Here is a 27,523-nt window from a genome sequence, read left to right as displayed (position 1 = left end):
TTCCTGTTCTTGCTCTTCTATGTCACACCAGAATTCCTCCTCTCTATCCGATGGCATGCCCCCTCCCTCTGCCCCACCTCATTTGCTTCTTGACCTATTTCTATTATTCTCGTTTGTGTATCATTTATCCGGAACAGTATTTCTCCCTTTTTCCATCCTTCTTCCACAGACCAGTCAAGTGACTGGGACATTTGTGCCTGTTCTGTTCTGGAGGTGCCTGACCCCCCTTGCTCACATATATCTCTTAATCAGGATAGTTCACTTCGGGCCATTGTTAACCTTGAATCTAAGTCTTGTGTAAATTTCTCAATATCTATAGCTGGGGTACTCACCTGTCCACCCGGTCTTGGGTGCTCATATGGGGGAGGTGCTATGGGTTGGGGTGTGGTCGGGGCATATGTTTTGACACATATACTGGGTCACTGTACCCTTCAGCTGGTACTGGTTTTGGCAGGAGGGGATACAACCGTTCAACCTCTATTTGACTTTCTTCCTCTGCCTTCCCACTATTCCCTACTGCCAGGGGAGATAACCCTTGTTCTTTGATTGGTTCATTACTATTAATTGGAGGTACTTCTTCAAAGAGTGTCCATAGACCTAAGATCTCTCTTCTATTGTGGTACTATTTGCCTTTGTATTTCATATATAGACATGTGGCTACCATGCCTAAAACATTTTTGTCGAATGATCCTCCTTTGGGCCATACCTGAGGTAGCCCTTCCCCTTTTAATTCCGTGATCCACTGATCACGGTACTTTGTAATCCTCTCAGCATAACTTGGCCAACTCTGACAGATATGAGCTAGTGGTGTTTCTGCACTTATTCTGTCTCCAACACTCCTTCCTTTACCTTATGAGACTTGTATTACAATAATGCAATTTTACAATACTATAGTGTTTAGTGCCTTGTATAGCAGTTCTGCGTCAGCAATATTCAAAATCTATCTCCAATTTGTCACACTTAATCTGAAAAAATACACAAACCGGTAATGCAGTTCCTATTCTGCCACTGCTTGTCCGTGTACAATAGTTGCAACAATAAGACAGATGACATTACCCAAAAGACATATCAAATATAACATTTAACACAATGGTCCCACCTGTCCCCTTTTACCGCTGCTATCTACCACTTGGTAATCTATTTTTCTCCCGTTTCTGATCCCCTCATATTTCACCTCTACCCAAGAAAGAAAGAAGAAAGCATTTCTAAATTGTACTACTCCGAGCCTCCCTTCATATGAGACTCCTACTGATTCCACTTATTTTCTCTTTTTACTCCCAGCACTAGTCAAGATAGCACTATGTGGCGCTGCCTTCCACCCCCTTGCGGAGCTAGGATCCTGTATTCATTTTTCACCTCGTAATCTCTTTAACCTGTCCTAATGGCCATATGCAGAAAGAATATAGAAAAGGGAGGATATATTAGAATCACAAGACCCCACAAGACCCCCATTAACTTTGTCTGACTCTATATGCTATATCTAAATCCACCATCTAGCTTCCTTTAGCATCGCTCGCACTTGATACTCACGTGTCCGTCTTGATCCGATACCCTCCGTACCCGGTCTTTCCAGGCGCTGCCTGGCACTCAATGGCCGCCCCCGGCTCTGGCGAGCGGCACGTTGGGTTTTGCAAAGTGGGACCTGTACCCTCTCGCCCTACTGCGTGAGCACGTCTAAGTGTACTGGTTGCCGTAGGCAGGCAGCTCTTTTGAGGGGGCACGCCCTGGGTCTCTGCTGTGGCCGGGGACGTCTCATGCCAAAAGGAACGAAGGGACAAAATGATGTCCCGGGGTCACCACTTGAAAGTGAGCGTCCCCCCAAATGCAATACAAACTCCCAAATGAGAGTCAATAATGGACACACCCCAGGAGGAAAAGAGACCATGACCAAGTGCGGGTGAAGATAAAACGTAAAGTTTATCCAAAACCAAATAGGGCAATCAGAGAACTCTGCAAACTCTGAGAGCGCTCTGCCAAACATCAGAAAACATCTACGTTCAAAACCACGTCACCTATGACGTGGGAACTAGGGGTTACATAAATCGATGATATTGGGCAATGGGGAGTAGACAGTATGGAGTATGCATGTAGGGTCGAAGCTTCAGGATTGGCAAGGCTCCACGTGGTGTCATGGTGATGCGTGTAGGTCCTCTGGACTCGTCGGGGATTGAGGGCTGGGTCAGGCCATGTCTAGTTGATACATTTTGGCTGTACTAACATTTGCCCTTGTGGCCACGCACACTCATTCAGGGTTGACTATAATTCATAATGCCCTGTAAATCCTACAAATCGTTATTCTAACATCACGAGAGGTGACAATATTTGTTGGCAGCATGGATGGTCAGAATCATGGATGTCACAACCAATCTATTCTAATAGTTTTCTTTGTTATTCTCTTCGCTCTCCCCGATTTGTGAATATGCATAAAATGATCTATGTTTATATTTTTTTATTTGATGACTTTAGCATACTGTATACTGAAATCCATGATTGTCAATGAAAGTGATGAGTGCCTAATGCTCAATATTAGTCTTGGAATTTCCATGATTGTTAATGGAAATTGTGTGTTTCTAAACTCAATATCAACCTTGACAAAGACAATGAAGGTCAAAAGACGTGTCAGCTTGAGCTAGAATAGGCACATGGGCATAAATTGTATATTGTGTAAACTATTTGATATGATTTGTTTGTTAAGATAATGTTAATAAATCTTTAATATTATACCAGTTGGATTAGCACAATTTTTCAGGTTGACCCACGTGTATACTTATATATTGTAGCTGCAGGGCAATACCTGTGTCAGCCAGATTCACAGCTACTCACTCATATTTATCAGAGGAAGAAAAACAAACCTGAGCGCACGCAAATTCTGTTTTACCCATATTTTATCATTATTCCACATTTTAAAAGGCCAACAGACCAGTATTTTCTTTTTTTGATATATATAGCTCTTTAATATAAAGCACTTTACATAGGACATCTTTACATCCATTACTATTATTACACAATTTAAATTGGTATTCATTTATCGACTTTCAGAAGGATGAAAGTCTGAGTTGGCTTTGCAGCTCAAACACAGATCACAGCAATGAGTGTATACCTCGCTGAGCTATCTTACCTAAAAGTCAAGAGGAAAGGTATTGCCTTTAACAAAGGTTAAGGCCGTTACCACCTAGTGCAGCCAGCACTAGCATGGGTTATTGCCATGAACACCTTGTCAGGGTCATTTTTTTGAGGGGGTGGGGGGCAAAAAGTAGGCTTGCATACTGAATGTGAGCCATTTATTCTATCGACAAAAACACAATATTTCAATCACTATGGCCTCTATCAAAATGGCAAAGGGAATATGATCCATACAGGCTTATGCTGTAATGGAGCATTGATTGTGTGTCCAAATGCCTTCTTCTAAAAGATCAATAACAAATATAAAATGTTTCCATTGAAATCATACATGCAAGCTTCAAGTACATGACTGAACAGCTACCTGTTATACTAGGGTTTCATTCAGGCTCTGGCAACTGTCGACCATAGCTCTTGAAAGTGGATTGTCAAGGCATGCAACATTTCTTGTTGGCTCAATGTAATTTGCTAACAAATAAACTCATCTGTGGTACTATCATCATTATAATTGCAACCGGTGTGGCATCTAGCGCTGCCATAAATTACGTCCAGCGTAAAGCACATACGAGACTCCAAATATGACACTGTGGGGTTTAATCACAGCCTAAACAAATATAACTGAAAGGCCCACAGGTGAATGAAAAGCCTGCTTTAAAAACTTGAATACTGCAAAATGTGCCTAGCAAACATCAATACAGGTATTTCTGCAGTTGACACAAGGAAAATTATTATAACATGAAAAAGGTGCATCACTGTGTTGGCTGAGAAACAAACAGAAGCATTTTTAATAACGAACATTCTGTAAATAAAAATGTTAGAGTAAGCCCTCAACGCTCACACTTGCAAAAATACAGCCCACTAGGGAAAAAAGCCTAGCACACCTCTTGCAAGGAGAAGAGGGTTCAACTCAAGTATGTGCAATAAAGAACTTGACTGCCATGGAGTGCTCCAGCAAAAACAGCATGAGCAATAGCTTTTAAAGGTACACAACAGCACAAGTGACGTCAATCACATAGGTTATAAATCCAAGTAGTTGGTTGATGTGACCCTACACACATATAGCCTGCTCCACACGGGATGCCAGGCGATTGGTCCCAGCATCTTCTGTCCATGTTCTTCCACATGGGGATCTTCTTCTTTCATCAGTGAAGTACAAAGCATTCATTGGCAATTGAGTTACACACACACAACTCATTAATTCACAGTTCTACTGTGCACCTGGTACCAAGGACATGAGAGAGACAGAAACGTTGGAGGTTATGATAACTTTCTCAGAACAGTGTGTACCCCCGCTCACTTTCCCAGACACTTTGGTGCCTCCACATCTTTCCCACCCACGGCATACATTTGTTTCCTTCTCCCCTGGCACCTCACAGCGAAAAATCACATGGACTGGGGGCAGCCAGTCTCTGTTCTCTGATCTTCCTGATCTATTGATCACTTTATGGTTTTATGCCAGGTGTCTTAAGCTGGTCAGTGAACTTGAAGGTGTATGGGTGAAACCTTGGGGTCTTGGGTTGCTATAACTAAATAATCTGGACTGGTGAGAGCCTAAAGCGTCTTGTGGGATTGCTCTTTGAAGGTTCATTTGGGCCTCTCTTGGCCTGCTTGGTACATTCTTTCGGGGTTGCATTGACTACTGATAAGATAGAATAGCGTGTGTGTGTGTGTGTGTGTGTGTGTGTGTGTGTGTGTGTGTGTGTGTGTGTCTGTAAATTAACCTTTGACGGAGCTGCCAGAATGCACACACACCCATCGAACCTTCTGGACTAACTGGGAGTATGCGAACATAGCCATAGCACTAGGCATCAATTTCAAAATGGCATCTACTTTCTAAAATGGGATTTCGCTACACATGTAGTTCTAAGGCTACAATTTGCTACGTTTCCATTACAGTCTAGCTTCTATAAGTGGATCCTCATCCCCTCTTCCATCTCCTAATGCTCCTGCAATGCTTCCTTCTACAATCGCCTTGTCATGAATCGCCACAGGCCCTGGGACTTTTCGCCCCTGCATCCCGACAAAATGCCTTTGTGAGAGATCAAACTGACAGCACCCCTTCACTTTCAGTTTTGCCACAGTTGGAAAAATACCGGAAGTGCAACACAAAGAAAATACCCAGATTCAAAAATGTATTTCACGAGAACAGATACATGCAAACTGCTTAAAGAAATAACACGTGGCACTGAGAAGAGAAGGCAACTAGTGAAAATGCTGTTTAGTTTTTATAGGTCACATGTAGATCTCATTTAGGCTCATGACAGGTCAATGTTTCTTGTTGTCGGGAAGAATGCTCAAGGGCCATCCCCCACAGTAGGCCTTTTGACTACTGCTTATCTGAAAGGGAAATCTCTGGGAAGCTGAAACACACCAATTATTTACGGCAGACAAATGGACAACACGACCAGCTTGGGTGGGGGAAAATGCTTGAAAGATCAAAATTATGATTGACTGAAGATTACCAGAATAGAATGCCAGATGTCAGCATGGCATCGTGACGTCACATGGCAGAGGTGAACTATCTGCTGCAGGATAAGGATCTACTCAGCCCATTATCCTTCAAATGACAAAAGGCTTATGTTTTAACCCCAGCCTGAATCAACATTGCAGCCCACAGATCAGTGGTTTCACGGAATTTGGATACTGATTGACTCACAGACTTGGGGCAGCTCTCATTGTTAAGCTGTTATCAAGGTGATAGTGCTGATGTTATTTGTATCTGGATTCAATGCTGTATAACCCTGTAACAAGCCAAAAGGTGTTTCTAGCTGCCCTGAAAAAGTTGGAAACTTGAAAGTTGCCAAGATGATGGCTTGTTAAATTAGGTAGCTGGTTATTAATGTTCATGTCATTAACTAATATACTTGTTGTGTAAAGAGCAAATAATTACAGTGTGCCAGTGCAACATGGTGCAAACAGAGGAGTCATTACATCCTCTATGACTTGCAGAGTTTAGAAATATACATATATTGTTTCAGGTAAATGGATATAATCGTTACCATGTTGTGACTTTTTGAGGGAGAAATTTGGTGGGTGGATTTATCCTTAGTTTCAGTTCCAATATATCACTCCCCTAGCCTATCCGCAGGGATGGGTTGGCTCTTGGGAGGAGGAAGAGGGAGTGAGCCTCCAATGAGAAAGTTGGCATTAGTAACTGGCACCTTCTAATTATTATAAACAGAGTTGTATTTTATACATTATAAAAAACCTTGCAATATGCAATAAGGGAAAAAAAGGACAAAAAGGACAGAAGGAGAGAAGGTGAAAAATTATGGCTGCTAAACATCTTGGATGACCTGTTCTCAGTTCACCAGGGGGTATCCTGAGATTGCTGCCCAAAACCATCTTGGGTGGAGAGGCCTTACCATTGAGAGGCCTTAAACTTTGTGAGGAAAAGAGAGGAACCGGGGAAGCAAACTGCTGACTAGGCCCTAATACTAAGGAAGAAGCCAGATGAGGGATGAAAGCTGGTGATGATTTCTCACTGGAGTGACCAGACATTGTGCTGTCCAAAGAGGAGCCTTGCTGTCGTCCTCTAGCACCCCAAAACAGAGATCCTATGTAAGTAGAATTGATCCATTTGAAACCAAGTGTGTGGGGGAATATGCTTACCTTAATATTCTTCCTTTAACAAGCAAATTGTGTAGACCCTTACCCCCTTTGACTGAATATTAATTCAATTAAATACCAAATAGATTGATGCAGGGGGGAGTTTTGAATAATTGGAAATATTCACCCTCTCTCTTTGTGGGATTAATGCTATAGTCACATAAAGTAATTCAGAATGTCCTGGCCACAAAAATGAAATTTGTAATTGTGACCATTCCCAAACGTTACATTTAAAACAAAAAAAATGTTTGTCCTATTCCCAAACCTTGCACTTCAAACAAAAAGGTACTTGTACCTTGAAAAAAAATCCGAACTGATATCACTTCCCAAAACATTGTGTTTCAATGAAAAGTGTCCGTGCAAGAAAAACAAAATTGATAATTGTCACTATTCGCAAACATTGCTTTTAAATACAAGGTATACTCATCCTAAAACGAAAATCTTAATTGTCACCATTCCCAAACCTTGCGAAAATCCCACTTGTCACCACTCCTTAAACATTGTATTAATCAAAAAGGGTGCCCTTGGACACAAACAAAATTCCTAAAGTGTCCCCGCTCCCTAGACTTGGCTTTTAAACTGAGAGGTGCTGCATATCGCTGATGCATGGGTTTTAGTGCTGGGGAGAGATGCTTTGAAAAGTGAAACTAATGTAATTTCCAATGAACAATATATACTCTCTCATGAGAGTGAGTAAGTGACCCTGATAGCAAAATGATTTTGCACTGCTTTTGGATATAAACGACCAGGTTGTGATTTGCCACATGCATTTGTCTAAATCTGTGTTACCAAAACAGCAAGCATTTTAAAGTATGCCAGATATGAAACAAAGGACTGCATGTACCGTATGTAAAGTGTTCTCATGTTAAAACTATCCTTTGTTTCTACTTCAACCTCCATCAAGTACTATTTACCAGTTTTATAAATGAAGCTTTGTTGTCTGCAACAGGGAAGGTGGTGTGTGTAATTAAGTAACATTATTAATCATGGAGCTTCTAATTTAAATAAAAAATATATTCTTTCTATACGCCAGGGCCTGGTTCTTGGCTCACTGTTGGCACAGGGGGTGAGATTTACATGGCTCTATATGGGTCATCCATAGTGCCAGTGCTAAACAATCTTAAGTAAATTGTTGTGGGGCTCCTTGACCGGGGAAGGAACTCCTCAGGTTAAGGGGTGTCTCTCAAACTATCACTACAAAGTGGGGGCTCATGTGCCAGGATATGGCTTATTATTTTTGATTCATTACAAGTGCATTGGTGACCAGATATTCTATTTGGTGTAAAAGGCATTGAGGTGGATAGAAGTTCACTGTGCCTTGTTAAAGTACCAGTAGGACCTGACCCCTGGGTTACAGGAAGGTGTATACGTGTAGAAAAATAAGATTGTGTGGAGTGTCAACGCAAAAAGGAGATCGATTAGAATTTAATTTCAATTTGGCATTGTTGTGGAAATCATCCAGGAACAGGGTGAGTTTGCCCTTGGACAAAGAAAGTTTGGCAAAGTTGAAAAAAGACATTTTTAAAAATGGCTTCTGTAGAAATTAGTGATGCCGGGAAGCGTATCCTGGCTACATTTTTAATGTGGGGTAAGCTTAAAGAAAATGAAGCAGGGAACTGCCAGACTAAAATGATACAAGAACTCACATCAGTAGGAAATTATATTTGACAGGATCATGGCATTTTCCATCAAGCATTAACAGAATTTTACATGAGTCAAAATATTCGGGATGAGCAGATTTGAATGGCTCAACTCACAGCTCATTTATATATTCATATGCAATTGCTTGAAGAGAGATTGCAAAATGAATAGACTGATGTGATGAATCAGATTGACCTCATTGAGCAACTTTAGAATGAGCTGAAAATACAGCAGCAAACCAGAGCAGAGAGAGAAAGAGAGTTTTATGCACTGCATGATACATGAACAGAGAAAGCAGTAACTGTAGGTCAAGTTTAAGGCCAATTGAATGTGCTCAGACTTTTCACAATAGGTTGCTTTTGGATGACATTATGGATTTCAAAACGACCATAAAGAAATTGGAATAGGAAAATAGTCAGTTCATCATAAAACAGATGGGCTCCCAACAGGAGTTTGATGAACTACGTCAGAATTCAAATAATCTGAAGCAACATAATTTAAAGCTGGTCAAAGACCATGATACAGAAAATGAACTCTCAATGTCTCAGGAACTGACTAGAATTACAGAAGAACATATGGGACTTGTGGAGTGTGTGAAGCAAGCAGAAGCTGACCTGTCACAGGCAGCAAATGTGTATGGGCGTATTCGAGAAAGAGATACATTTATTGAAAGGCAAGCACCAGGAATATGCATGCATGATACAGGACTCCTAGAAAGAAAAATAAGAATTTCAGGAGGAATTACAGGAAACGAAGGGTCGATTGGTGGCGCAGAGCAGGGTGCTAGATGCTAGTCAGACCTTGGTGACAGAATTAAAAAAGCCAGCTTTCTGAATACCAACAGGAGATGAGGACAGAGAGAAGAAGGTGGGAGAGCTTGATAAATTAAACTGAAAAATATAAACAGACCACGAGGCACCCTGAACAATCAGGTAAAGGGGCAGGTCCTCCTTATCAAGGAAAGATTACATTACATTACAGGATATTTATATAGCGCACTATAGACCCGCAGGCATGAAGGCGCGGACAACAAAAATGAAAAGGATGGTGACAAAAGGCCTAACGGATAAGAGTCCTAGGCTCAGGGGAGAAAGGACTGCAGGTAGCTCACTAGATCCAAGACAGCAGAAAGAGTGGGAAGAAAAAAAATAAAGGGCTGTACCTGATTCTCTTAATCAAAAAGGAAGGTTTTAAGAGCCCTCTTAAATTTTGCGAGGCAACCAATTTTGTGCAAATAGTCTGGCAGATTGTTTCACAAGCTGGGTGCCTTAAATGCAAAGTCCCCATTTTCTGCCTTAGAAGACCTAGCTCTAGGTTGCTCCAAAAGATTTTTTGAGTCCGACCTTAAGGATCTCCTGGATACTTTGCTGGTGATATAACATTGAAGATACAGAGGCATCAGCAACATTCTGCACTTAAAAGTTATCACCAACGTTCTGAATTTAATTCTGGATTCCACGGGCAGTCAGTGCAGCACTTGCCTGGCCTCTGTGATATGCTTGCGCTTAGAGAGGCCAACTACCACTCTTACAGCCCAGTAGTTCTGGACCACCTGTAGTCTCTGTATAGCCCCCTTGCTAGATCCCAGCAAAAGACTGCAACAATAGTCCAACGTGGCCCCTATTATTGCCCTAGCAATGGTTTCAGCACTTTTTTGGGAGATGAAAGGCCTCAAGTGTGACAACAGCTTTACATAGTATACTGCTGAAGATATGACGGAGGACACATGCGCTTTCATGTTAAGGAATTGGTCCAGAGTAAGTCTCAGTATTTTGGTTTTGGGAAGTGGGTTAATGATGTCATCCCCCAACTTAAATGCACTCTAGGAAGGTTTTAAAGCCTTAATAGCTTGTGGGCTCCCTACCATCATTAGTTCGCTTTTGCGCCTATTGAGTGCAAGGTAATTATCCAGCATCCACTTTTCGATGAGGCAGAAAATTCTGTTTACTTCTGACTCGTCCTGTCCATGATTGGCTGTCAGTGGGACCATGCATTGGGTGTCATCGGCATAGTTTGAAAAGACAACACCCTCCTGCTCAAGCATGAAGAAAAAGGGAGCCATAAAAATATTATAAATACATGGCGATGTACTGGCCCCCTGTGGGACTCCATAGGGGACCGCGATTGGATCTGCTTCCGCCATATCCGAACACACGCTACTCTGTTGGTGTTCAAGGAAAGAAGCAATCCAAGAAGCTGCTCGCTCTGAAAAATTGGCCACTTCCTTTACCCTTGTATTTAGTATCGTGTGATCAATGAAATCAAAGGTCACTGATTGGTCCAATGATATGATCAATGAAAGCTTACTTTTACCCATTTGTTATAGTAGCTTGGATTTAAGCTCTAGGAGCGAGGTCTTGGTACCATAAAGTTTCCTGAAGCCCGATTGGTGAGAGTGCAGGATGGTATGCTGATTCAGGTGTTCCGAAATGTGTTGGTAGGCTACCCTATCAAATATTTTCAAGAGGAAGGGGGTGTTTGAAATGGGTCAAAAATGTAAAGGATTATCCCTTGCCAGACCTGGCTTCTCAATGATTGGGGTAACCATAGTATGTTTCAGTTCTTTAGGTACCAAACCCTCTAGTAATGAGGCGTTAACAAAGGAGCAGACAGCTCTAATGATGGAAGGGGAACAAGTGTTTATTATCATAGCTGCCCATGCATCTCCTCTGCAGTATGATAATTTAATTTGTTCAATTACCTTTTTTAATTCCGGTTCATGTACTGGATGGAAATTAAAAATAAGAATAACTGAGCCCCTAATGAAAGCCTTAGGGATACCAGAGTCCAGACATGGCTGGTTCTGTAACTTTTTTCCATGAATTATGGACCGGATATTAAGTAACTTGTTTGGGAGCTGGTCTTGGGTACGTTGACACCAAGCCTTATCATTTACTTCTGCTAAGCCTGATGGAGCAGGGGTGTTTTCCTGTTCCTGAAGAATTTTGAACAATTCTTTGGTATCAGATTCAGCATCTCTTCTTGTTAGAGACCACAGCCCAGATATCCATCATTTCCCATGCATACATGGGAACTGACCTCATGCATGCCACCGATAAAGTACAGGGGAACTTGAGGCAGTTGGACTTCCTCAGGTTTAGCCAAACAGATCCAGAAGACCAGTCCTTGTCTGATATTGATGATCAGGGAGTTCGATTGGCTGAATATGAGACTACAAAGAGACCACATAGCTCGCTTTTCTGGGGGCGGGGGGGAGCCAGAGCTTCAGCAGAGGGCATACTAAAAACATCCATACATCTAGGGAAAGGGGGATTTCCCAAGGCTCCCTGGAAGGAGGGATGAAGAAACAGTGTTTTACCTTAGGTCTAAAAGTGACCACAGGAAATGTGACCCTATGAGTTCAATGCAGTCCAGGCAAGAAGAGTCCAGATGCTATGAGTTTGAATAATATTCCCAATCTCACAGAGAGAGGGAGCACATAGGAGACAGGGAATGGAGTACAAAATCAACTTCATGTCCAAAAACGAGTGGACTCAGCTGCAGAGGAAGAAAATGGCAGCAGAACATAGCAAGGTTTTTGTTAAAAACCGAGTATGACAAATCAAGGCCATAAAGAGCTTCCTGACCACAAGAATGCTGGGTACCCGGTATGGGAGCACCTGGAACTTTATGAGCAGATGAAGGCATCATTCCAGAACAGAAATGATGTGAATTGAATAGCATTTGCTAAATGGACTTTTCACCTGAGTACTCCAGTTTCTTTACAGGACTGGAGGAACAGGATCATTATAAATAAATCTACAAGACAGCCATTTTGAAACATTTCTCAAAATGGCACCCTCCTTTCTAAAAAGGCCTTTGACCAACTAAAGTCAGGAAGGGCAATGGGTCACCAAATTCCCCTTATACCACTTCCCGTACCACTCCACATTTTTGACGGAAATGACATTTCTGTTGAAGGGACTGCGGATCTGGAAATAAAAATTGGGTGGCATCCGTTGAAACATCTGGTGATGGGCATGACTCCAGGGGGCACACCTTGTTTACTGGGGAACAATCACTTGAGGAGGTTATCACCTCTGATCGACTATGTAAACAAGGTCCTCTGGATGAATACTAACTGGCCTATAAAACAAAAAATTAGTGCAAATTATGTCAGCATAAATGGAACCTGCCATTTAATTGACAAACACTCTGAGTAAGTAGAATTGCATTTCAAGAATAACGAGGTCCCAGATTTCACTGTCATCTCTGCAAACTGGGGATGGTAGCCCTTCACTATTCTTCAACATTTTTCCTCAGAGTTTTAAGTGGCATTCCACTCCAGTCCAAAATCAGAAGAAACATTGAGCCCCGTGAAACCAGACAATGACGAACTAGCTGAAGGTCTGACAGACATTCAGGAAAAGCTTCATCAACGAAGGATTTTTCAGGAAAAACCAAAAGATCAGAACATTCCCACATTTAAATTGATTGACAAATGGGAAGTAGGTCTGGAAACACCAAATTCCAAACACGTCCTACCTAGCAAGTGTCTGCTAAAAATGTCCATTGGCAAAAAAGCATAGAACATAATTGTTGGGTCATGAGAGATGTAATTTCCACATTTTATTAAGGCAGTGATATTCTCAACTGATTCACAATCAATTTGAACCTAATTAATAATAAAGCCTGGTCACGACTGGGGAAACACCATCAGCTTTCACAGCACCAAAAATACATTCCAGTCAGCTCAATTGCTGCCTTATGCAGTTGAAGTTCATGTGCAAGAAAACGTTACCATCCCAGGATAGGTGCGACAATTCACAATTTCCGTCAAAATTAAGCGAGGACAGAATCTCTAGCATCAGGGTGCCTATATAAATTTGAATTCCCATCTCTAACATCAAGGTTTGTCTTTGAATCCAACACCTATAGATGATCTACAACATGACACCATTTGAATATTGGCAAATAACAGCATCCCTCAAAGTATCACTTTGGGCCCAAACACCTTTATTGGAATGGCGGTTGATGCCCAACATTATTCTATTTAATTGTGTAAGGAAATCATCGGACCAATCCCAAACAACTGTTTCGACATCAGCGACAGTATTCTTCCAGAAAAGATTTTTACCAGGCATGGGGGAAATTTCTTGGTGGGCTCTTCCTGCCCTTAGTGGGTGGAGGAGGTAAACTGTGACATCAGGAAGGATGAGTATTCAGAATCATGAACGAATACCTTGAATCCCTGGAACCTCCTGTCCAGGTGAACACCATCAAAAGAGATATTTCCACCCAACTGAAGGATACCGCTGAAACTGTCAAGCCTGAGGTCTTTCCAGATTTCAAGTAGATGGTCGAAGAACGGATCAATCTTAAGGATGCCTGTTAGACAGAGGATCAAAGATAAAAGCTGAAACAGATCTTCCTGAAATTCCAGGATATCTTTTCAGTGGACTCGTGCAACTGTGGACGTACATCTATTAATTCCACATCCATACCCGCAGACCACGAGAAGGCTCCAATATTTGTTATGCAATACCGGTTACCTCTCGTGTCCATGGAGTTACTCACAGGGATTATTAAATACTTAGAATCTCATGAGATAATTTGTCTGCTCCACGGTACCTTCAGCGCCCTGACACTGGGGATACTCAAACCAAACAGCCAATTGAGACTATGCACAAACCTGAGGGAGTTGAACAAATGGGTATATGTGTCAAGATGGTCACTTCCCTACATCGATCAAGGGCTGGCATAGATCCAAGTGTCAACGGTGTACACCGCTATTGACTTGACCAATGATTACTGGACTGTACCTGTGAGTAGGTAAGACCAACACAAGCTGGCCTTTACCTTTGGGGGGCAGCAGTATTCATGGATCTGACCCCACTTTGGATACATAAACTTTGGAAATGAGTTCAACATCTTTCTGTATAAGGCCATGCCCAAATTCGTCAAAAGGGGAATCCTAACCTATGTAGATGATCATGAGCTCAACTGTGGAGGAACATATAGCAGAAAATCCTGTATGTTCTTACCCAGTTGAAAAAAGCTGGAGCAAAACTGTCCTTTCAGAAGGCACAGTGTGTAAAACCTGAGTGAGCTTCCAAGGCACAAGATCACCCCTGAGGGTCTAAATCCCCAGATGAAGAAAGGGAAGCATTAATTATATGAAAAGACCCTACTAATGTACAAGAGTTAAGAAGCCTTCTTGGACTCACTAATTATAGTCGAACCTTCATTGAAGACTATGCAGAGTTCACTCGACCATTGGTCCATTCATTAAAGGCCGGAGTCAAGTGGGAGTGGGATCCAGAATAAGCCAAGGCAGGTAAACAACTAAAAAGAAGCCTTTCCCAAGGTCATTGTTTGGCTCACCCCATAAGAAAAAGGAGTTCATCTTGGAGACAAGGTTATCAGCCTAACAGCGCTATTGTACCAAAAGGATTGCAAGGTCAACAAAGTCATCTCATGCATGAACAAAATGTTTTCTTCTGTGAAGGACAAATTTGATGACTGTGAAAATGCACTCCTGGCAATGGTGTGGGCATTGATAAATTACCAGCCATTGATCCAGGGGGAGCACATCATCATTGAGACACCTCACCACCCCTTGAAATATTTACAAAGTGACAGAATCCGGGGGGGAATGTCAGTAATTGCAGAATTACTACCTCGATTTTGTCCATGCAAGGCTTTCCTGTGAAGGTCAGATATGGCTAAAACAAGAAGAGTCCGCTAGCGCAAGGGTTGGCTGACTTGCATGATTGTCCTCAAGAAAACTGTCTGGAGGACGAAAGTCTAATGACCAACAACAGCATGGAGGCATACTTAACTTCCCTGCACAAGGTCTGTGAAGATGACATGTGTCATAGGATACCCACAGTTTATGTGGATGGGTGCTCCTACCATGTTGATAATAACGGAGGGAAATAATTATTGGCTGGGACTGGGAATGCCTGTGTTAATGATACCCCAGAGCCCTCTGCTGGTTACAAAATAGGACCCTGAAGGAGTCAGGTGGCAGAATTGATGGCCATTGATGAAGATATCCTTACTATAGTGCACCACCAACTAAAATCTCTGGTCATAATCACTGACTCTGATTATGTCAGGAATGGGTTTGTGGAACACCTGGTCAACTGGAAGAATCGAGGCATGCTTTGTGCGTAACCACAAACCATTAAAGCATGGAAAATTGATACAGTCAATTGATGATCTGGTGACCTCTAAACAGATGAGCATAAATTGGAAGAAAATAAGAAGTAATTCCAAAAAAGCTAGGGGATTTCATAGAAACAGAATCTGTGCTCAGTGAAATCCAAGTCGTTGCTGTATCCAGGTCACAAACACATGCCACCAGTAAACTCACGACTACCCTTTGGAGTAAAGATACCACAGATGCATATTTGATCACTACACAGAATAATTGACCGATTGTCACAAAATTCTATCGACATATTGAAGACCCTGTGAGTTTCAGAATCAGATTATGCCGGTAAAGAGGATCTCCGGGTGTTGATGAAGTTTTCCAAGATGTTCTGGATCCAAGATGTTTTGTTGGTATGGAGAGCCCTATCTGGATGTGACCAGTGGGTAGTACCTACCTCATTCCGAAAGCCTGATGCTGAACCACACTCCTGACTTGTCCACTACTGGTCATAGGGAGTTCATACAACATCAGAATTCTTTCATGAGGTTGCCAACTGGCCACACATGGGCTATGACCTCGATATTTACCTAAAGGGGAGTCATGTGTGTGCTCAATTCAAACCCAGTTCACTCACACACGGACCTCTCCTCCAAAAAAGGTGAAGGCACTGCCCTGGTCAGATTTGCAAGTTGATTTCATCTGGCCAGTGATTTGCTCCTTTAGCGGAAACAAGTACATGTTGACTGTAACTAGACCGAAGAGTCTATTCCTTGTAACACTTTACACGCCAGGCATTCCATAACTTCCATGGATGTCGGATCTTGACAGTATACCCCCTTCCACGTGGGGGTCCTCCAGGTTTCCCCGGGTGTAGAAGATGAAATCTTCTCAACAGTCGGGGGGCATGCATATTACATTTGGGTTCCCATGTCCTTTCTTCCACAGAATAGCCCTTCCAATGTACCAAACATTCTACTCGTCCTCTTCTGTAATGGGAGTCCACTAAATAAGTGACTTCATATTCTTCTTGCATGTGGGGATTGAGAGGCCTTAGGCTTTGAGATTTCCATTGATACGGATCTTCCTTGTGTTCTTTCAATAAAGATGTATGGAAAACTGGATGGATCCTTCGAAGACTCTGGGGAAGGTGGAGTTTAAAGGCTACAGGATTTACCCTGGAAGCTATGGGGTAAGGCCCCATATAGCGAGGGGCAAACTTGCCAGCATGAACCCATTTGGGTAGAAATTTTGTGGATAGCCAAACCAATTGCCCCGACTTCCAGTCTGGTTAGCTCTTCTCGCACGATCTGCCCCCTTCTTGTGTGTCTGTCTACTGGAAAACAACACCTTCTGGGCAGTCTTCTGTATGCCAATAAGGTCAGTTAACAGACTGTCTATAGTGGGTGTGATCCTGGGTGACACACCTGTCCAAGGTAAGGGTTGGGGGTGGTAGCGGTATGTACAATAAAACAGGCTCATCTGAATTGAGGTGTGAAGAGAGTTATTGTACGCAAACTCTGCCTGCGAGGGATAGGATGCCCGTTCATCTTGCCTGTTGCTGCAAAAACATCGGAGATATTGTTCAAGATTGGCATTGAGTCTTTCAGTCTGGCCATTACTTTGTGGGTGGTACCCCGAGGATAGGGCACAATTGATACCTTGCTGTTGACATAAAGTTGACCATGTAAACGAACTATATCTTGTTAAAAGACATCCGCTGTCTCAGGGGCCGAGGGAAGATGTGACAGAAGAGAAAAGTGAGCGAATTTACTGAATGAATCCACAATCGCCCATCTAGCGAGAATAAAGCCAAATTAACTGTACTCTCCTCACTCTACAAAAAGGAAATCTGCCAAGCAAAACGTAACTCATATGACCAACGCATTGCTAGCTCAAACTCAAGCATGAAGGAACTCTTCTGCATACTCAAAGAACTAGAGTCCCCTATTGCTACCCCGGACGTCTGCACCAAGGACAAATCCTGGTGTACTGACATACAACAAGCCTTAGAGCATAAAATCGATACACTTCAGAACAAAATCCAATTAAAAAAGAAGGCTCTAAACTTACAGCACCTGCCTAACATTCTCCAGCCCAATGAGCCACCACCGGCACACAATGCCACATTCCACTTCTCAAAAATGTCCATCCTAGAGGTAGAAAAAATCATCCTATCTTTAAAACCCTCAAACTGTAAAGGGGACATCTGCCCTGCACAGCTAATAAAAGACGCTGCTAGAGAACTCTCCCCATTTATAACCAAACTGATAAATGCCTCTTTTGCTACAGGTACTATACCTGCCAACCTCAAGCAATCCTGGGTGCTACCACTCCTCAAGAAACAGACACTTGATCCCCTCATTCCCACTAACTATCGACCTATTACCACGGTCCCATTTTTACTAAAAATACTGGATAAAGCCGCCTACACTCAAATACAGAAGCATTTAGAACTGCACAAACTCCTGGGCAACAGACAATCCGGCTTCCGTCCAATGCACGGAACTGAGACTGCCTTAATCGACCTTAAGTCCCAGATAGACGAACTAAGAGACAAAGGAAGGACGGTACTCCTGCTCCTACTCGACCTTTCCGCTGCTTTCGACCTGGTCAACCACAAGGTCTTATGTCGGCACCTTGACTCTGCAGCTCACTTCTCCACGGACGCTATCAAGTGGATCGAGTCCTTCCTGAGTGAGAGGACCATGAGAGTCTTCTCCTCCTCAGCATCTGCCGAGCCTACACCCATCCTATGCGGCGTTCCGCAAGGATCCTGCGTCTCGCCCACCCTATATAACATCTTCACTAAGCCATTGTTCGACGATCTGGACCAGCTGGGTGTCACCTACACTAACTATGCAGATGATACTCAGATTCTCCTACCACTTTCTGGGGATTACAGTGCGGACACGGGCCTAGTGAACAAAAGTTACCTTATCATCCAAGCATGGATGGCCACACACGGCCTATGCTTGAACGATGATAAGACTGAACTAATAATATTGGGTTCGCAGGCCAATATTAAAAAACTAGGTCAAGATTACTCCTCCTTCAATATTGACGGCAACACCATTAAAGTCTCCAAGGAAGTAAAAACCCTGGGATTCTACTTGGACTCCACACTATCCTTTGACAAACAGGTCAAATCCCTTACCTCGTCTACGGCTTACACATGCAAACTTCTTAGAGCTGGTAAACCATTCCTCTCAGACTATAGCTGTCTGATCCTGGCTAGAGCTCTTATACTCTCTAGAATCGACTATTGCAATGCCCTTTACATTGGGGCTAACAAATCCACCACTAATAAACTCCAAACGCTACAGAATAATGCCTTAAGAGCAGCCCTTGGCATAAATAAGAAAACCCACATCTCTGCCTTGAGACATCAACACAAATGGCTCTCCACATCCAATAAAATACTTCTAAAAACACTCTCTCTGACACACAAAGCTTTGAACAACGCGGCCCCCAGTTACCTCATAGACAAATTTCAGAGAAGAACTTCTCTCAGACCCACTAGAATGGGGAACACTAACTGCCTAAATATCCCCAAATACAAACTGACTACCATCGGGGGCAACAGTTTCACTGTTAAGGCAGCCAGAAGCTGGAACTCACTGCCCCAGGAGTTAAGAGCTGACCAACCATATCCACTCTTCAGGAAAAACTTAATAAAGCATATCACTGCCACCAATCCTTAGTTACCCTTCACCCTTCCCTGAGGACACTATCCTGCAATCAAGAAACAGTATACCTTGCTATACTCTCTCTTTATGTAAATACTGCTGCCCATGCATGTGTACTCATATAAGTTTTATATCCTAGTGCACGCACCTTTGATCCAGCCCTATTGTTCATATTGTACATATCCTGTAATCATACTATACTGCCACAGCCCTACTGTTCATATTGTATATTTCCCGCATTCATGCAAACTAGCCACAGTCCTATTGTTCATATTGTATATATCCTGTCTGTAACCTGTGTAATCATGTAAGCCTTGCATTTCCTTGTCATTGCGCCCTTTTACTTACGAGTCTGGTGCGCTTAACAAATGAATAAACAAACAAACAAACTGTTACCATAACAGTATTCATAACATGGGAAAGAGGTAAGTCTACAATAAAGTGTGTAGAAATGTGCCCCAACGGGCGACCAGGTAACAAGGGTTGGTGAAGAAGACCAATGGGCTTACCTGTGGCATACTAGTTACATGCACAGACAGGGCATGAGGAGACATAATTCTTGACATCCTGGGATATGTTGGGCCACCAGAATCAACGACAGATCAATTCCTGGGTCTTTCGTCTACCTGGATGTCCAGCCAAGGGTGTGTCATGACACCACATGAGGATCTGATCCTGCAGTCTCTTGGAGGGAATATACAGAGCGGTCTCATGATAGAAAAGTCTGTCCTTACCCAGTGAGACTGAGTCTGGAATCTCTGTCTTCTGTTTGTACTGCTCCACTAGATCTCGTAAAAACGCCGCTATTGCAGCAATGGTTTGCCGCCCTGGTAAAACAAGGCCATGAACTTGATAAGTACCTGCCTCTTCGCCTTGGCATCTAGATAAGACATCAGCTACCTGGTTTCCTGTTCCTGGAATGTAGGTGATACAGAAATCAAATTGAAAAAAAAAATAGGCCCATCTACCATGCCGAGCATTAGTAAACTCCATCGGTTGCAGTACTTGGAGGTTTCTGTGATCGGTACGTATAAGGAAGCTATGTTTAGCTCCTTGTAGGAGGTGACGCCACTCTTGACAAACCAATTTAATGGCCAGCAGTTCCTTTTCAAGAACAGAATAATTGCGCTCACTGCTGGTCATGGTCTTGGAGTAATAGGCTGCGGGATGTTCCATATTCTCCTCCGCCTTTTGCAGGAGTACTGCCCCAACCGCTCGTGCAAAGGCGTCAGTCTCGTGGATGAAAGGTCTGTCTTGATTAGGTTGCACAAGGATAGGAGCAGATGTAAACTGTTCCTTCAGTTGGCGAAAAGCTTCCATTTGTTCTTGGTTAAAGGCAAAAACCGCACCCTCCTTTAGAAGAGCTGTGATGGGTTGGACCAACTTGGAGAAATTTGGCATGGAATGTCTGTAAAAATGTGCTAACCCAAGGAATCTTTGTATGTGCTTGACACATTGTGGTTCCTTCCAGTTCAATACCGCCTGTATCTTGCTGGGGTCCATCTGTATTCCCTCTTTGGAGAGGATGAGACCCAGATATGACACAGATTCAGCCTCAAAAATACTTTTTTCGTGTTTAACCAGGAGTTGGTTTATGTGGAGTTGGTGTAATACTTCCCTCACCTGTCTTTGATGCTCCTGTAGTGTGCGAGAGAAGACTAAGATGTCATCCAAATATACCACTACAGAAATTAACAGTAAGTCAGAAAATACCTTGAATACCATAAGACGATTGTCTTCACCTTCTTCTATTGATCTGGTGACGTAGCAAGCGCTAATGGTTGTTCCTCCACCACTTCCCTTGCATAAGTTCGGGGGCTGGTGTTTTCCTTCTGTCGTGGTGGAACCTCTGGGCAGTTTCTAAGGAGATGTTTAGATGAGCCACAATACATGCACAATCCTAAATCTCTGTGCTTCTTTCGTTCCACTGGTGTCAGTGGACCACGGGCTGTACCTATCTGCATGGGTTCTTCATTTACTGGAACTTCCTTGGGAGGAGGGTGGGGGAAACTTGAAGGAAGGACAGGCCTTGGTCTTCTCTTCTCCTGACGTCTCTCTAGTAATCGAAACTCGATCTGTAGTGCTAAAGTCATGAGCTCTTGGAAAGAAGCTGGCTGGGCAACTTGAGCCAACTCATCTTTTAGGTCCTTGTGTAACCCTCTTCTGAAGATCGTCTGTTTGGCCAAGTCTGGCCAATCCGCCTTTGTTTTTAGTCTCAGGAACCGGGAAATGTAGGTCTGGACGTCGGTAGTGCCTTGTCTGACATCCAAAATGACTTTGAGCGAGTTGTACAATACCCCAAGACGATCAAACCGCTCTCGTAATAGTCTTGTAAAGCGGTCAAAATCATTCAAAGGTTAGTCATTGTTGGTCATGAGTGGAGTAGCCCAAGCTAAAGCATTCCCCATCAAATTTGCTATGATGAAACATACTCTGAATCTGGCCGTGTCATAGGTGTGTGGCCTGAAGGCAAAATGAACTTGGCAAGCGTCTAGGATGTCCTTCAGTCCTCCTGGATGACCATCATATTTTCCATACGACAGGGCCATAGGGGGTAAGTCACCTCTATCATCTCTGTGCAAGACCACCTGTTGGCGCAGCGCCACATTTTCAGCCTTAAGGGCTTGTACATCCGCTGTGAGATTCTGCATTGCTGCTACCAGTTCCTGGTACTGTTCCAAGGATGCCATTGGCTTGGTGGGCGTTGTCTTCTGTCAGACAAAGATTCTGCTTCCCCACCCTCCTCCTCACATGGACCTTCAGACAAACTGTCCTTGGACTCTGTTAAAGTCTTCCCTCTGGATCTCTTGTGGTCTGTGAGCAAGCCTTCCTTGGACTTCTTCTTCTTCTTGTCATGTAAGTAGGGTCTAGCTTCCCCAGAGGCCACCTTGACAGGAATTGGGACCTGCCTAAGAGGAACCCCGGGGAGCTAGACCCCAAAGAACAGGGAAAACGCCTCTGGGCAATAAAAAACCCTGATTGAAGTAACTGAGATTCAGTCCTTCTATAGGTGCTCCTGTGGTGATATAAAGTTGTATTTAACAGTCCAAGAGAAGGTTTATAGGGATTCTGATTTGGGTGAAGAACTAGGCAAGAAGTGGATGATGAAGAGGAGTCCCTGGCTGAAAAGGTCTGGAAGCTGGAAAGTCCTTGATGGCGAAGTGAGAACCGAAAGAAACTCCCCCAGAGAGTGCCCTGAGGTCTGGGTGGTCGATAAATACAGGACAGAGAGAACCAAACTACAGAGTCCAGAATGCAGTGCATGGAAGGAAAGAAGTATAGGATGGAAGAGCTGCGGAATGCCGCTAAAGAAGAAATTCACCTACCGGAGAGAAAGAAATAACACTGCGAGTGAAAAGGTAAGTAGAAGGAAGAGTGAAAGAAAGGGAAAGCAAGCACGCTAAGCGCCGAAAGAACGGCACGGGCCAAGAGCGAGGGTGAGAGGGAGAATTAGAGCTAGAAGGGGATAGAACCAAGAAAGGATAAGAACAGACCGTAAGTAAGCGAAGAGCAGTATACGGTAGACCGATAGAACAGAAGGAGGGTAGAGCGTAGAATCACACCAACAAGAACTGGAGAGAGAGGGTACAGAGGATAGCAACAAGCAAGGACCACTAAATCACATGAGAGGAGAGCAAGCCAAAGGTGATCTAAGGAGAAAGGTACCAAGAAGGCAAGGAAGGAAATACGGAAACAAAGCTGTAGGAAATACGGCAGAGTATCGAAGCACTGAAAGTTAAGGGACAAACTAACAACAGATACAACGCATTGAGAGGTGGGCGTGGTTACCTCTTATAATCTCTGCCGCCATGTTGGATGAGGACTAGACCGAAGTGTCTATTTCTTGTAACACTGTACACGCCAGGACGGCGGATCTTGACAGGTTCTGCTGCCAACATAGGATTGAGTCGGATCGGGAAAGTCATTTTACCAGTGAGCTGATGGCAAAGTTGTGGGGATACTAGGGATAAAAGGAAAACTCCACATTGCCTACCACCTAGCCTCTAGCAGGGGGGTAGTGAGATACAACAGGACAATTAGGAAGTTTGTGGAAGACTCCAAACCCATTTGGGACATTTGATTACCAATTGTCCTGATGGCCATGAGGTCTACACCATATTCTGCAACTAAAATGTCTTCATTTGAACTTATGACCTGATGAAAAATGGTGTTACCACAGCCTCTGCTCTACAGAACTCAGGCACAGACACTGATACATGTGTCTATCACTCTTGAAGGGATGAAAATGTATTATGATCTAAGGAGCACAAAAAAGGAGTAGGAGGAAGGTGTAAAGGTTTACCTGTACAGTTTTCAGAGGACTCAAACCAAGGAACAGAAATACCTTCCATCTTGGCATGGTAGATTTGGAATTGTAGATACAATATCACCTATTGGCTACAAGATTTGCATCCCAAAAGGGGAACAGATGGAAGAAAAATAGGTCCACATCAATCAGTTGAAAAGTTGTCATCCCAGACAAACGTTACGACTAATTGAGGAGCCCAATGAAAGTCCAACTGAGGAACCATCTGGGGAAAGAGGGGTGAGGAGGAAACCAAAAGAGATATAACAGTGAGTGAATTAATGAATACACATGAAAAAGAAACTGATGAAGTTTAAAAACTGTCATTAAAACTGCTGTCCACGTACCCCTGATCACTCCATTGCCTCCCCCCTCTCTGCTTCTGATATTGCCACCTTCTTTTCCAACAAAGTCCTTAATCTCCGACACACTATACTCTCCTCCCCTTCTTATTCTCCTCCTCCTCCTCCCCCTCCTCCCCCCCTCTTCCATGTCCTCATTCACCCCCATAACTCAATCTGAAGTTACCCTCCTCCTTTCTAAAACCCACCCCACTACCTCTCCCTCTGACCCCATACCTACCTCCCTCATCCCCAAAATCTACCCCCTCTTCATTTCCTATATCAGATCCCTTTTCAACACCTCTCTTTTCACCTCCATCTTCCCCACTCCTTTTAAGCATGTGACTATCATCCCCATTCTCAAAAAAACTTACTGCTAATCCTCATCTTGCATCTAACTATCGTCCCATCTCTCTGCTACCTTTCCTTTCTAAACTCCTAGAACGTATTGTATACTCTCAACTCTCTACCTTCATCTCTAACCATTCTCTCCTCCCCCCTACCCAATCTGGTTTCTGCCATCTTCACTCTACTGAAACTGCTCTTACCTCTGTTCTCAACTCTCTCCTCTCTGCTCGCTACTCTAAGCACTCCTCTATTCTGGTCCTACTGGACCTGTCTGCTGCCCTTGACACTGTCGACCATCCCCTACTCCTTTCCACTCTCTCGTCATTCGGCCTTAAGGACTCAGTTCTTAACTGGTTCTCCTCCTATCTCTCTAACCGCACCGTCTCAGTTTCTTGGGGTGGCTCCACCTCCCCAATCTCTCCACTCAACCATAGCGTTCCCCAAGGTTCTGTCCTTGGCCCCATTCTCTTTTCGCTGTATACTTCCCTCCTTTCTCCTTTAATCTCCTCCTTTGATGTCTCACACCATTTCTATGCTGATGATACCCAGCTCTTCCTCTCTTTCTCCTCCTTCTCTCCTGACATCAACCATGAACTCTCTTCCTGCCTCTCTGCTATTAAATCTTGGATGTCTTCTCACTTCCTTACTCTCAATGCAGATAAAACTGAACTCCTTTTCTTCCCTACCAACACTCTCCCTCCCCTCCTCCTTGCATTCTTTTTCCTCCTTCCCAACTCCCCTTCTCTCCTCATGCTCGTAACCTGGGTCTGCACATTGACACCCACCTCTCTCTTTCTCATCACATTTCCCTCACTGCCAGATCTTGCCGTTTCCAACTCTACAACATCTGTAAAATACATCCTTTCCTAACCTTCCAAAGCTACTAAACTCCTCATCTCCTCCCTCCTCTTCTCCAGACTTTTCTACTGCTCTACTCTTCTTTTTGGACTCCCCTCCTCTCATCTCTCCCCCCTGAAATCTGTCTACCACTCTGCCATTCGCTGCCTCTGCTCCTCTCACCTCACGAATCCATCTCCTCCTCCTCTCTTAACTCACTAGGCTGGCTCCCATTCCACTCCCAGCTCAAATTTAACTTCCTCTGCCTAGTCTTCAAAGCCCTCTATGGTCTTACCCCTCTTTATCTCTCCTCCCTTATCTCTTTCTATACTCATTCTCGTTCCCTCCATTCTGCAGATCTCTTCCTTCTCTCTACTCCACCTCCCCCATGTGCCCCCTCCCGTTTCCGCTCCTTCCAACTTCTTGCACTTTTCCACTGGAACCGCCTTCCTCTTCCCGTCCGCTCCATCACCTCTTATGCCTTATTTCGTACTTCTCTAAAATCCTATCTCTTCCATTCTCCCCCCTAGCACCAATTGTTTCCTCTCTCACCAACTAACCCACCTCCTACCTTCTGTCCCTCTATTAGTACTTAGGCTCATCATAAATGTAAATTGTTCTTTGTACTGTTTTCTGGTTTAGATTATTTGTTAACTATTGCTTGTTGTATCCACTTGTTTTTCTTGTAAAGCGCTTTGGGTTAAGGCGCTATATAAATTAAATACAAATACAAATATAAATGTGTTGATATTCTCTGAAATGGTGTTATATGTGTTTCTTGAATATTTTATCTTTAATTCTCTGTAGCATTTCTTAGGAAATATATTTTGTAAAAACTACTGAACCTCTCTTCTGCCTATTTTTAGATAACTAACCTCCTTCCATTCCAGCCTGGTGGCAGGATTGGATTCTGGGGAGGAGCCAAGGGACCCACAGAAGGAAAAGGAGAGGGGATCCATTCCACACCCCAGAGTCAAATATACGGAAGTGGATGCTGGAGCACCCACTCTCTAAGGAAGGAATATGAGTCAGATGGGCTCCAACAAAAAAAAAAAAAGAAAGAAAAAAAAGGATTTCATAGGAAAACCCTTATCTCCCCTGCTCTTTCCCATGAACGAACCATGTAAGAGCTGGGGGTGAGTGGCTTGTGGGGTTTAATCATAGCCTTTGACAAATATCACTGAAAAGCCCACTGTTGAATGAAAGGACAGCCTTAAAAACTTCAAAACTGCAAAATGTGCCAAGCAAATATCAATAGAGGTATTTCTGCAGTTGACACAAGGAACATTATAACATGAAAAATGAAGAAGGCTGTGTGTTGGCTGAGAGAGAAACAACAGAATTTTTCATAACAAACATTCTGTAAATAAATATGCCTTGGCAAGTGATAAAACTGACAGCAGTCCTTCACTTTCAGTTTAACCACAGTAAGAAAGATACTGGAAGTGCAACAAAAAGAAAAAACACTGATTCAAAGATGATTTTCACCATAACAGAACAATCTAAATTTCTGAATAAAATAAAATGCGGCACTGAGAAGAGACGGCAGCTAGTGAAAAGGCTATTTTGTTTTCATAGGTCACATGCATATCTCATTTAGACCCAAGACAAACCAATGTTTCTTGTTGTCCAGCAGAATACTCAAGTGCCTTCCCCCACTGTAGGCCTTGTGGCTTCTTATCTGGAAGGGAGATCTCTGTGAAGCTGGCAAACACCAAGTATTTACAACAGCAGGCTGATTGACAACAAGACCAGCTTGAGTAAGGGAAAATGCTTACAAATACAGACTCTTTGATCAAAATGATGGTCAACTCAAGATTACCAGGACAGAATGCCAGATGTCAGCATGGGCTTATGTCATCACAGGGCAGAGCTGAACTATCTGCTGAAGGATATGGACCTCTCCAGCCCATTATCTCTCAAAGGACAAAAGGCTAATGTTTTTACCCCAACCTGAATGAACATTGCAGCCCACAGACTCTGAACTATGTGGTTTCAAGGAAATTAAACCAAGAAATGCAAACTCTGATGTGAAACTAAATATTATATATGTTAGTTATGTGGTCATTGAGTTCATTGCAAAGGTTATTTTATGTCACAATTTTGAGACTGGGAGACTCAGACTTGGGACACGTCTCATTTGAAAGCTGTATTCAAGGTGATGGTGCTGATGTTATTTGTATCAGGATTCAATGATTTAGAACCCTGTGACAACCCAAACACTGTTACTAGCTGCCCCATAAAATGTTGGAAGCTTGAACGTTGATGAGCTGATGGCTTGTTAAAATAGGTAGCTGGATATTATGTTTCACATTCATAACTATTATACTTTTTATGTAAAGGGCAAATAATTACAGTACGCCAGTGCAACATGGTGCTGGCATGGGTGTCATTACATCTGGTCCGCCTTGATTTGCTGAATTTAGAAATATATATATATTGTTGTTGGTAAATGGAAAATAAAAATAGTTGCAATATTGAGACTTTTTGGGTGAGAAATCTGAAAATTTTAAATGACAACTTTGGTGGGTGGATT

The sequence above is a fragment of the Ambystoma mexicanum genome, chromosome 11 (assembly GCF_040938575.1).
Source record: "Ambystoma mexicanum isolate Mex_15411 chromosome 11, UKY_AmexF1_1, whole genome shotgun sequence".
Lineage (NCBI taxonomy): Eukaryota > Metazoa > Chordata > Amphibia > Caudata > Ambystomatidae > Ambystoma > Ambystoma mexicanum.
This window is presented reverse-complemented; position numbering follows the sequence as displayed.